We start from the raw sequence: 12,536 nt of genomic DNA, 5'->3' as shown, positions 1-12,536 counted from the left end.
TTATTTGCTATGTCATCAAGTATCCTATGGTGCAGATTCCTGGAGTTTTAGAAGCATTGTGATTATGAGGTTGTGGTAAGTAGCTGAAAATACAAAAGGTGCTTTTCAGCAGCTCTGTACAACTTTCCAGATCATCTATTTACAAATGTTGCACAGTGGCTCTCTAATGTTTCACAAACAGCTTGTCAAGCATTTCTTCTTTAGGATCTTCAACACCATCAAGGAAAGCATATATCAGTTGGCATCACTGAACTTTTGGTTAGAAGTTTTATTTTGTTGGGTGAGGATGATAGGGGAGAGAATTTGGTTGATGACTTCTGGATCTGTTTTAGTTAGTCGCCTTTATATATAGACTACATTTCATCCGTGTAGGACACCCTGCCAGCAGAAAAGCAGTAGGCTTCACTGAAGATAACAAAGGTCTGATGTGAGGTAGGTTGTATAAGATGGTAGCAATACAGTTCTGTCTGAATGCTTTAAAAATGCTCTCTTCTGTATCAGATCACCATTACCTTCCCTGTGGGACCCAGCTGTGCAGCATTTATGCAGATAGGTTCTCTGTCAAGGGTGGGAGCATGCAATCTGCAGGTGCAAATGTGTGCTGCAGTGGCACATCAATGCTGGGCACACCTGCCATGTGTTTTGAGTTTATGCATAAATGCATTATTTCTCCCTCCCTTGCTTTCTGCAGAAGGTGGCTACCACTTTGCAAGTCTGTGGGAGGTAAGCTGGGGCTTATGCAGTATTTAACCTCTGACTGCATTTCATGGGAAGCTTAAAAGTCTTCTGGGAAAGATGCTATAGTGTGAGGCTTGCCCATGTCTTCTCCCTCTGCATATAAAGCCAGGTGGAGCATAACTTTCTTGGAAGCTGGAGACTCCTGTGGAGCTCAGGGCCTGATCCACTGTGTATTGAGGTCAGTGCCTTCCTAATGGGCTTTGGCTGAGTCCCTGTGAGAACAGGAGCAATTGGCCCACAGAAGGGATGCTAACCCATTTTTCACGCTTGCCTCCTCTCTACTGAAGGAATCAGTGGGGAAAAGCATGACTCTTAATGACTGCTGATTATAAATAATTAGGAGTCATTCAACATTCAGGCTAACATATTTAGGTTGTGATGTGTTTTGCATTTATTAAGTGTTGGCTGGTCTCCTGTGGCTTGGTGTCTTTGCTTAGTATCTCTCACCAGTTCCTTGTGTAAATGCTGGGCATTAAATGAGAAGATGGGCCTCCAGTTTGAATGCTTTAGCATCCCGTGGTGGCTGGCTGTTGTGCAAGCCCCTTCTGTGCTGTGTTTCGCTATGGAACAACTAATTAAAAAGTGTTGAATTTTACCTTTAGTGCTTGCGTTTAGCTTCGTTGGATTTTGCACAGAGTGAGAATTACTAGTCTATAGGTAATACAGAGTAGAGAGCTTAGATAATTCAAACAACATTGCTTGTGCAAACACTTAACACACTGAAATGTAGTAAAGCAAAGGATTTTGTTTGTAGTGTAGGGTCCAGTGAAGAGCAACCAGTCCATGTTGCAGTTATGGTGCACCAACCATGGTCTTTTGCATAACTGTAAGTATAATTTTTTCTTTGCAGATCATGTAACAAAATGATAAAAGATGAATCTAATAAATATTCCAGCAAGCACTTTCATGTGCTGTTTACTGTAAAATAAAATTAAAACCTGTAGCGTGTGTTAGTTTTTCAGAGAAATAGGTGGAAAAAAAAAAAGAGAAACACCTCAAAGGCTAGATGTTAGCATTTATATGTACCAAAGAGAATTTTTAACAGACAAAAAAAAAAAATTAAAAAAGTCTGGATTTGCACTTCAGAAATGGTATTGTCTTCATCCAGTTCATAAATGTGAAGCTGAGGTGAAACCACACAGTTAAACTGTGATGTGACAAAGGCAAGGTATAACCTCTTTAAAGTCTATATAAATCAAACCTTTAACCTACTGCTTTTAGAAGGGAATGCCTAGAGGATGCTTTTGTATAACATTTTTTTTTGTATTCCATTTAAATGTAGATTTTTAAGGCCTTTAGTATAGTGGTGCATCTTTTGCAGTGAAATGTTAATCAGGAGTCTTTTGTAGCAACTTGGTTGGAAGATAAAATATTTAGTGCTGTTGTATATTGAGCCCACATTCCTTACATACATACACACACAGGCTCTCTCCCCATCCCCCTTTTCCCTATCCTCTACCCCCTGCCCCCCATCAGAGTTGTAAGGAAGTATTTTAGTTAATATTTGAAGAGCTGATCTGTGCTTTCCATTACTGATAACCTCACTTGGTTATGTTTCTAGCAGACTGCTAGTAGAGAAGTGTAGTACTTGGGTGACTGAATGTAATTAATGTCCAGGATTGGTTCCTTCCCTATTTATCCTGTGTTTCCGAGTAAAAAACAGCAATTTTGGCTATCTCTAGGTAAGTTTCTTTTCTGAGCAAATTTATGATATTATTGGAAATCTGGGCTTCTATTTACATTGACTACAGTAATTCTCAACCAGTAGATAGCTACATCATATGGTCACATAGATTCCTTAGGTTTGGGTTTATAATGCTATAATCAAAATATTGTAACATTCGAGGTAATGTGTGTGTCCTGAAATACACACACCTGCTACTAGGAATTGGGTTATTTAAGTATGTAAATCTAAGTGTACACATAGACTGCTCACAGATTGAGGGCTTAAACAATCCGTTTAGTTACTTAGTAAATCTCTTTTTTCCAAGTTTGTATCTTTTGAATAAAGAAGCATGGAAAGTAAATTTTGTTCTTCCTAATGTCCCATCATAATAAGCCTGAGCTGATTTCCTCTGGTGTAATGGGTCAGAGTTTGGTCCAAGATTAATACTTGTTTCACAGAAGTCATATTTCATTTAAAGTATGATTGTTAATTTTTGTCAGATTTTTCTTGTTGATTTCTTGATGTTTCTGGATTATTTTTTTGACTACTTTGACTTTGTGTGGCTTGATAAAAGCCATAATGGTAGGGCTATTGTAACATTAGACTGAGTTAAACTGGGATTTCCAGAATACCTTAGACTTCACAATACAGGAATGATCTTTCCTGACGTAAGACTTTACTTCAGCTGTGTCTCTTGTGTATCCTTTTCATTTTTTAAAGGAATGTGGTAATAAAAGAGGTCAGGAGTCAGTCTGTCACAGAATGGCAGTGTGGGGTTAAGGGTGTAGGGTCTGCTTTCAGTGAAGTCCAGAGCACAGATTTGGATTGTGAGGATGAGAGAAGGAAGGGAGATTGTCTGGTATTCATGCACTGGCAGGCATTTAGTGTGGGATTATACTTTGTGTTGTCTAAACTCTGCTTCCACAGAAATCAGTGAGTTTTCTACAGCGCAGAGCTGTGTCAGTGCACACAGCCTGATGATACTTCTCTTTAAGCTTCGCGATGGCCACTGCACTGGAAATACTCATCATGTGTTTATTTTTATCTCCTTTTTAACACAGGGAATAAAACCCACCAAAACCCAAGGGGACTCGATAGTGAACGTTTTGACACCTTCTCAAACTTCTATCTGTTAGGCTCTTACCCTGAACACAATGCTGTCTTCCCAGCTTCCCCAAACTATTTGCTGCAGGCGGATGGTACTGTGCAAATGCAAACCAAACTGAATGTTTGAAATAAAAAGACAGGTTGCATCATTATCCTTTGTGTGTAACACACCCCAAAACACTCAAGGGCATCTCCTGTGGGGGTCATTGTGTTAAAGAATTACACTTTGGAAAACTGTGCCAGCCATGTTCAGTTGATCTCATGGTATCACTATATTACACTGGCAAGTTAAAACCAAGGTAATGCCAGGTATTTCAGTTTTGTGTCTAGCAGGAAGCTAGTATAAATATTTTCTGATATTTTTTTTGCCAGTCTCTTCCAGTTCTGCAGGAAACACAGGAGCACCAGGAAAAAACAAGTCCTTGGCTGTGGTATATGTGGACTATTTGTCCCCCCAAAGAATCACTTTTGTACAGAATGAACAGGTTGAACAACCAAGCCATTGCTGTGTAGGCTTCAGATTTTGTTTTGTCCTGATGAGTCCTGAGATTTTGGAAGAATCTGTGCTCTGCAGCTCTGTGAGGAGGAGGTGGTATTTCTTGCTCCGTTTCACTGAGAATTTTACTGGGAAATGTGGACTGAACATCTTCCACCTGGTTTATTACAGTGCAGCTACAGCTCCATTTGTCAGTGACAAAGCACTTTTAATGATATTTTCTTAGTTTTGTAACAAGGAGTCTCGGTCTCCAGACCTGGAAACAAAACAGTGACCAGTAACCTGTGAGTGGAAATTAAGTAGGAAGTGCTGTCATATCAAGGTATGGTAGAAGCCATTGTGTTGGAACACAGGAAAGGTTGGCTTGGGTGCCAGTAAGGAGCTACTGGCATTAGCAGACTAGCTAAGATTGGCTTAGCATCTAAATAAGGGATAGCATGCCCTAGGAAGACTTTATTAAACATATGGTAATTTTTGCTCATGAAACTTTGTGAGAGTCACAATGAAGTCACAATGAGTCAATGAAGTCACAAGTCAGCAGCAAGAACAATGACACTAATTGATTGTAAGCCAGCCCGGGTGAGGGGAAAACTCTCCTTCAGACGCTTGGATCATTTTTATCTTGGTGTTGCTTCACTGGATGGCTCCTCTTGGTTTACATTGGTTTTGAGTGAGAGTGGAAATAAGTTTTTGCAGTTTAGCTCATAGCACTTTGCATGGTGTGCCCTTTGGATGTGCTTTCTGAGACCTTGCTCAGGACTATTTAGGCATGAGGTGGGATCCTTAAATTTTTTAAAAGCAATTGTGATTTGTTCTGGCTGTAATCAGCTCCACCTGGCCTTTCAGTCACTGAGTACAGCTTTACAGAGCCTGTAAATGCTGTTCCTTAATTGCTTCTGAGCAATAAAATGAACTCTTGCGCTAACCAGATCTTCTTAAAAAGTAGCTCTTAAATATTAAGCTGTCTCTTATGGTTTAAATGAGGCAGGCTTGTTTTTAGGGAGCAAAAGCTGGTGACCAAACCAGTTGCAATCTGAGTCTGATCAACTTGCTATGTGACTCAGGTCTTTATTCTTTCAGGGCACATTATTTCCCTCTGTAAAGGGAGGATTACATATCTAACACTTAATCTTCTTCTATTTAGGAAGAGTTTGACTTAGGGTTGTTTGACATACACGTTTAAGATGGTACCTTGATGGGCATGTGGCCTCTTGTCCTGCTTCCCAGAGGACTTTGCTTAATACTCTGAAGCCAGCTATCACACTGCTTCACTTCACCAGAAAAACGAGATCTTTTTCCTTTCCTTACCCACCCTTGCAGAAGGAGGAGGAGAGGACTTGGGACAATAAAACAATTTGCAGTGGTTTCCACTGGCTGCCTACAGGAGGGAAGATGTCTTTAGGCTCTTGCTCCCCCCTGCCTGGAAGCGGAGGAGTGGGAAGCACAGGGTGGTGTGCAGGCTGCATCCCTGTGAAAGACGGCTCTGAGCTCCCGCTGCTCTCCCCTCCCAGGCCTTTTGCCTCCATGGTGTGTTGTCTCTGTGGTAACAGGCAGAAGGTATTACAGCTGGAGGTGTTGGTGGAGGTGGCGGTGTAGATCAAACTGGCCTTGCTCAGAGCAGGGCTAACGCTGTAGATGTTCCTTCTGCTAGGGCGAGGGAGGAGAAACAAGGAGGGACCTACTGTGTGATAAGAGTGGTGCAGGAGGTAGATCCTGTGCTCTCCTAAGACAGCAAAGGTAGCAAGGGCTCCCAAGCTTGGGTGCCTTTGCAGCCGGGGAGCTCCTCCCCTGTTGGAGAAAAGGGAATGGTTTCCCCCCAGTTGGTGGTGGCACCAGCCCAGTTCTGACCTGGGAGATGTGGTTTGGGGCTGTATTTGCTGCCTACTTTGGTTCATCTTCACCTGCCTGTGCTTTGCAGTCCTTGCAGGAGGCATGGCTTGGTCCTGGACTGGGAGGACTGGGCCGCAGGGTTTTGGAAAATGAAATGGGCAGTGGTGTAAGATGGCAGATGAAGAAACAAGGAGACTTCCCTACGGGGTAAGGGACAAATAGGTGGAGGAAGACAGACATAAGCTTACAAGGAAAAGAAAGAAGGATGAGCATGTGAGTGTTTTTTGGGGGAAAGAACATCTGTGGTGAATCACAAGCAAAATGGAACAGAGACTAGAGTGACATAACTGAGGTTAGAAAGAAACAAACAGAAAATCCCCAAGGAGGTAAAAACATACAGGAGAGAGACCTGTGCCTGAAGAAAAAAAACCAGCTTCTAGCCCTACTCTTCCTGCTTCTCAAACTCAGAGTTTCTTTCTGTCTGATTAATAAAGTAATTCAATACTGTGTGTGGAAAAGAGACGGCATTTTTACACCTATAGAAAGAGTGATGTCACGTGTTTTGGTTAGGATGGTGAGAGTTACAAAAATAGTCTGTATGAGTGTTTTTAAGTTGGAGGAGGTGGTGAGATCACAGCTTGAGCTGAAATGCAGACATTCTGCTGAAGTAACCTCATGCATAAGAAGTGGCCTGTAGAATTTTTTTCTTAAGGAAGCCAAACAAACCTGAAACAAAAATAACTTCTCCCATGTTTGGGTTTTTTAATGGCAATCTTCAGGCAGGCCTCAACTGATGACTCTCACTACAGGAAACCTCAGTTTGCAAGTATTTTGGGAGTCACTAGGGTTCTCATTATCCTAAGTCTACAAGTGATGAGTGGTGTAGTGTGTAGTGGTAAACATGGAAGTACAGCAGGATTTACAAAACCAGCATAAATAACTGGCGTTAGCTTTTTGGTGGCAGAGTTCCCAGTGGAGTTGCCCAGCAGAGGATGACAGAAGCTGTTACTAGTGCAGGATGATGCCCTGATGCAGGGAGGGGAGATAAGGCTGCATAAGTGGGAGAGAAGGGAAAAACAACATGCGGATTTGCTGAGTTTGCCAGAATTTGGAACCCTGACTTACCAAGGGCATAATGTGGACCTGGTGCTGAAGATAATGTGCTGCTCTTCCTGCTTTTTTAGTGTAGTTCTTTAAATTTCATTTTTACATTGCACTTCAGGTCTGGTACTTCTAGTTCTTCTCACTGGCCATTTCTGTTTGTGTATGCTGCGGCAAGACTGGCATTTTCCATTTCTTCTGCCTTTATCTCCTTTTCAGCTTTCTTCCCTTCCTTGCTCTATTTTCTCAAGTTACCCTTTTGTCCATCATGTTTGATCTCCTAGCTAACTATTTCTCTTTGCCAGGTTCCTGTTGTTTCCTTGTCTGGTTTGCTCTCTTAATCTTTTTGTGTGTTCTCGTATGCTCATGGTGATTTTTCCATTCCCTCTCATTTCCCTTTCAATTTCTTAAGTTTACCCCATTTAAGACTGCCCTGCACTTCTGAGACCAGTGTCTGCTTTGCCTCTTTCCTCATCTTCACTACAGCCCTCCCCACTGTTCTCTTACTTGTGAAGTTGTCCTGCGTGATTTTCCTTGTATCTCTTAGCCTGGCTGCTTTTCTTAGGTTGCTGCTTTGGCAGCATAAACTTACTTGGTTTCTGATGCTCTATCCACTGCTTGATGTAATTGTAGCAGAATTTACTACCTTCTGTGTTCCTAGAGCTTTCTAGAGCTGTTCTTCAGCTCAGTCTTATTTACGGAAATGGCAATTCTAGTTTTCTTCAGGTGGGCTAGAAATCTACCAAAGATTCCCTTTTTCTGCTACCTAAATAGTGATATTTTAGTTTGCAGCGAGAATGTTGAGTACTAAATTAGTGAGGTGACTCCAGTCACTGTGCAGGATGGAGAGAATGAAATGGGTGACATTGCTAGTACCTTTAAAAAAAAAAGGTGAAAGTATGTATATCAGATTTTCCTTCTGTTCATTCACCATCCCCAAGTCCTTTATGCAATTGGCAAAATGAGAACTCCTTTAATTTATGTTTCTGTTCAAAAATTGGTTGGGATAAGATAAGGTGATGAATGGATGCCTCATGGCTCTGATGAAAAGCTGTATTTTTTTAAAAAAGTCTTCCTATTTAATGGAAACAGGCACCACACAAGCCTGAGCATGCCCTCAAGGTATGCCAACATATACAAAACACACTAAAATCTGTGAATCACATCACATAAATGGTTGCAGGTACTGGCACTGCAGTTTTTCACTGATACATGATGGTGATGCTTACAAGCTGTATGCATTGTGTGACTTCAAACTTGGTTGAGAAATGAATGTGATGTAGATTTTATTGTTGCAAGGTTTGCAGTAAGCAAACAGTATGTGTTGGTGTTTTGTGTTCATTTATTGGTAGTGTGAGTGCCCAAATAAAACTATTTCTCTTTTTATAAACATTTACTTCAATGCCAAATGTTGGTATTAAGATAAGTGGATATCTTAAATGAAGTTCTGCCAAGGCTTGCTAGACTTTGATTATTCCTGTAAATACTGGTCAGCAATTCTGAGGTATTGGTATTGCTGTCATGACTGTGAAGGGGCTGCACTCTGACATGTGGTAAAGATGCTACAAAGTTTGGCACATGTGGAATATGTTTAAAGGCACAATGAAGGGTTATTTCATAATTGTTATTTCCCTCACTGATACTCTGCCTGCTTCTCTGTTCCTGTTGTCATTTATTTTGATGTGCTAATTGGTTGCTCTTTTCCAGATGAAGCTGACAGAGAAACTGTTAATTCCTTTCCCAAAAGCGTCCTGCCCATAAGAGTTGGGAAAAGCTAACAGAAATGTTCCAAAAATAAAATAAGCATTTCCTTTAAGACCACATCCAGGTGTGGAGCAGCTTTTCTCTCTTTTTCTGCTGCTATCCTGGAGGCTGGTTTGGGCTAAGTCAGCAGGCAAGCTGTTAACTTTGAGGATCTCAGATAGGAATATGACTTGTTGAACAGTTCACCTTATTGATGTGTCAGTATGGCAGACATTGTCTGCAGGTACGGCAATGACGAGGAGCACAGCAAAGAGCTACATGAAAGCCAAAATGACTGGACAGGGCTGGTGCTGCTGAGCACCTTCTGTGTAGGTCCGTTGGCCATGATGGGGGTCTGTGTGGCTTATAAACAGAAATGATATAGAACAAATGTGTCATGATTCATAAACTGTTACTGCCAGATTCCTTGGAACATGATGATGAACACAATATAGTTAACTAAAATGTACATGAATCTAAATGTGTTTTATTCTGTGGTATTCTGTGTTTTATTCTGCAAGAGAAAGTCCTTTATGATTTCTGTGTTCTCACGTTTCTAGGAATGATACAACTCCAGAGTAGAATGTCAGCCCTTACTCTGACATACAAAACAAAACATGGAGACAGTTTATCCAAACTGAAATTGGAGTATTTTTTGAGAGGTCATGCTGTAGTATTTGGAGTAGTTTCAGAGATGGAACAGTTCTTCCTCTTTCTTGCTGAGACTGATCATAAATTCAAGAAATAAAGGAGAAAACCTTTATTCTCCTAAAACAGAAAAGGAGTTCCCTTTATTTTTAAATTTCAAGTTCTTCCCACAGCTACCCTCTGTAGCCTGGATGAGGTGAGTGTGGGGAAGAACAGCCTTTGGCTTTCACTGCAAAAAGAGGAGTAATGACGTGTGTAACACTATGAGTTACTAGTGAGGATTTGATATTTGGCTACTTGTGCTTATTAGCATGCCTTTGGGAGGCAAGGAAGCTGAAGACATGACTTCTGTGGAATCCATTGAAAACCTTTAACTTAATATTTCATAACATTTCATTAACTTGCGTAGACAGAATTGTATTTGTAGTTTGCATTGTGTGTGCTGCCTATCTGTACTTATAATATTATAATACAGATGTTAGTGCTTTCTCCATGCTGAAGTCTGTAAAAGAAAGATGTGGGATTATTCACTGTCCTCTATGAACCTCTAATGGTGTGGAGAAAGTGGTACCTGTGTGTATGTGGCAACTTAAGTGTGACTAGTCGTCTGTATTTGAATGGACAAGTCATAAATATTTTGTTAGTCCATACCAGCTTATTTCCAGGAAAAAACTGGTGACCCATTGCTGACTAGCTGTGTCCTCACTGCTGCTCTGCTGACTGGTCACATAATGATGGCTCCTTGCTTGCTTGAAGCTGCTAAAATGCATCAGGCACAGCTAAAAGATGCATGTAGTTATTTGTTCTGGTCAGGTAATTTTTGTAGTTGCTTGTCATGATATTTTATGTAAATATTAAGAATGTTAGTTTTGAAGCCAATCTAATGACTTAAGTTCTGAGCAACCTCATAAGAAGTTTGAGGCACCCTGCTGTATTTTCCTCTGACACGAATGATTTCGGGGGATGTGAGTACTTCTGTGTTTTTTTTAATACTCTGAGGCAACTCTTTGGCTTGTATAAATCAAATATGCATTCTTTGGCTGTCACCTAGATGGTGCTTACTGTGTCAAGCATAAGACTTGCTGAAAACTTCCTCTTCTAAAGGATCAGGCTGCACATTTTGTCTTCACTCAAGAAGGTGGGAAAGTTCTCTAAAACAGCACAGATGTTAAATGAAGAGGTATAATATTGAACAGATAAAGATGTGTTTTCTTTTTGTTTTTCAATGTTTAAGATGTTCTTTCAAATGGAGATCTCACTAGATGATGCTTTTTTACCTTGGCATATGTTAATAGCTGCCCTGAACCCACTTACGCTCCTGTGCAAGAAGAGATTTAATGGTGCATAATCAACTTTTGCCAGATGCTTAACAGTGCAAAGCCTTTAACAATTTGTACAGGAAAGGTATAAAACAAAACATTTGGATTTTGGATACAACAACTCCATCTGACTTGATAAAAATCGATGCAAGAGCAGTTGGCATAAAATGTAGACTGTTCTGAACTAATATTGACCCAGTATATCAAGCTAGTATGTGTCAGAGAAACACACAAGGTCACACAAAGTATGCTGATCTTAAAAGCATTGCATTTGGATCAAGGTATCTTTTGCCTTTTAGCTTGCCAAAAGGTGTGGGACTTAGTTCAAGAACAATTTTTATTGCCACAACAGAGATGAAGATTTTTGACCCCATGGGCTCTAGTAGTTCAAAGATAAGTATTTTGAGTGGGGTTCTGACAAACAGCAGCTGCTGTGGTGTGATTCCAGCTCTGCCACTGATAGTGTCACCTCTCTCTGCTTCAATGTGCACTCCTCCAAACCCTGGGCACTGGCTGATGCTGCTAATGGCCTTCAAAGGCATCCCTGGAGCCGACTGTCACTCTCTTACTGGGAAAACCTAGAAGTCTTGTAGAATGTGGTGCTCTTGGTTGAGGGATCCTCAGTGCTGAGACTTTGCCATAGAAGGGGTGGATTTTATCCCTCACCATTAAAGTGAGCTTTAATAATATGTGAACTTTCTGTATGCATAACCAGGTGATTTATTGTCCTAGAAAGCTGGTCCTGGCAGCTGACATGACAGTTAGAGTAAAATCATATTCTCTAGTTTGCTGGTTTTGGGAAGTGAAAGGATGTAAAGGAGAAAGAAGGGGAGGTAAAAAGGGTGAGTTTATGGGGTAGTACCAATTAAAACAATTCTTCCCTCTTGTTCTCATGTTGGTCCAGGTACTACAGTATCATGAGTGGGAGTATGCTTATTCTAGCCTAGCTGCGGTCTCTTGCTTATTAGTATGCTTCAGGAACACTAGGAGCATTTTGACTTTTTTCCTTGTTGCTCAGTTTCATTCACAAGAATCTCACATTTCTGCAGTTACTACTCGTACTTCAAAGAAGCAACACTTCAAAGTGATGTCCTTATGGATACTGTGACACCAAACTTGCTCTTCCTTTTGCCTCAAATTTTGTCTTTTTGATTCTGAGAAATGTTCGTCTCTGCTAATGAGGGATAGCTGTCAGGGCCTTTGAAGAAGTCCTCTGTTGAACTCTGCCTCCCTCCTCTCTTGCCATCTAAGTTACAGCTTCTAAGAGGAGTTTATAAGCAATGGTGTGATTTGGATCCCGAGAGCTAATGAAGGTCAGTGGCCTAAGAACTGCATGGATCTGTTTTCTGTTACTGGATGGTCATGCCTTTATTTTGATGGGTTTCTCTAACTGTCGTATGTCTGTTTGGGCAGTTTTTCTCTTGCCCATTTTCTTGCAGTGAGACATTCCAGTGTGTGTTGTCACTGGTCTGCTTGCACTCTGCCTTCTGCTAAAAACCTTAGGCGTAGCTGGCCAGGTATTTCCAGAAATGAGTTCAAGAAAAGCACAAGCAGTTTAGCCAGGGCCCTTCCAAATGGTGTGTGGATATAGCTCAGTTGCTCTTGTTACCATCACAGATATGCTGGTGGTCATTTATTTTGAAAGAAATATACTTATTATATGGACAAGACCTCTGACTTAAAGCCTGGCAGTAAAATATACGTGATGATAACATCTGTGGTATACAGTTGTGTGCAAGCCTGGTAAGACAGTGACCTTGTTTATTTGTATCTATTCTGAGAGGGAAGAAACATCATTTGGTTTGTAGTTCTGCCAAGAGGTATACGGTACCCATGAAAACAAGGATGCTCTTGTGATGCTTTTGTGTGCAGTGATGTCTGGGCAGCT

The 12,536-nt window shown here is 41.0% G+C and overlaps 1 protein-coding gene across 3 annotated transcripts in view; it reads left to right on the top strand.

The window, feature by feature from the left end:
- The window catches only part of GLI3 (GLI family zinc finger 3), a 216,133-nt gene that overhangs the window by 34,607 nt on the left and 168,990 nt on the right, over window positions 1-12,536 (top strand). The gene's annotated exons all lie outside the window — the stretch shown is intronic.

Source organism: Buteo buteo, chromosome 2 (assembly GCF_964188355.1).
Source record: "Buteo buteo chromosome 2, bButBut1.hap1.1, whole genome shotgun sequence".
Lineage (NCBI taxonomy): Eukaryota > Metazoa > Chordata > Aves > Accipitriformes > Accipitridae > Buteo > Buteo buteo.
The sequence above is the reverse complement of the archived record's forward strand: the minus strand, read 5'-3'. Positions and strand labels throughout refer to the sequence as shown.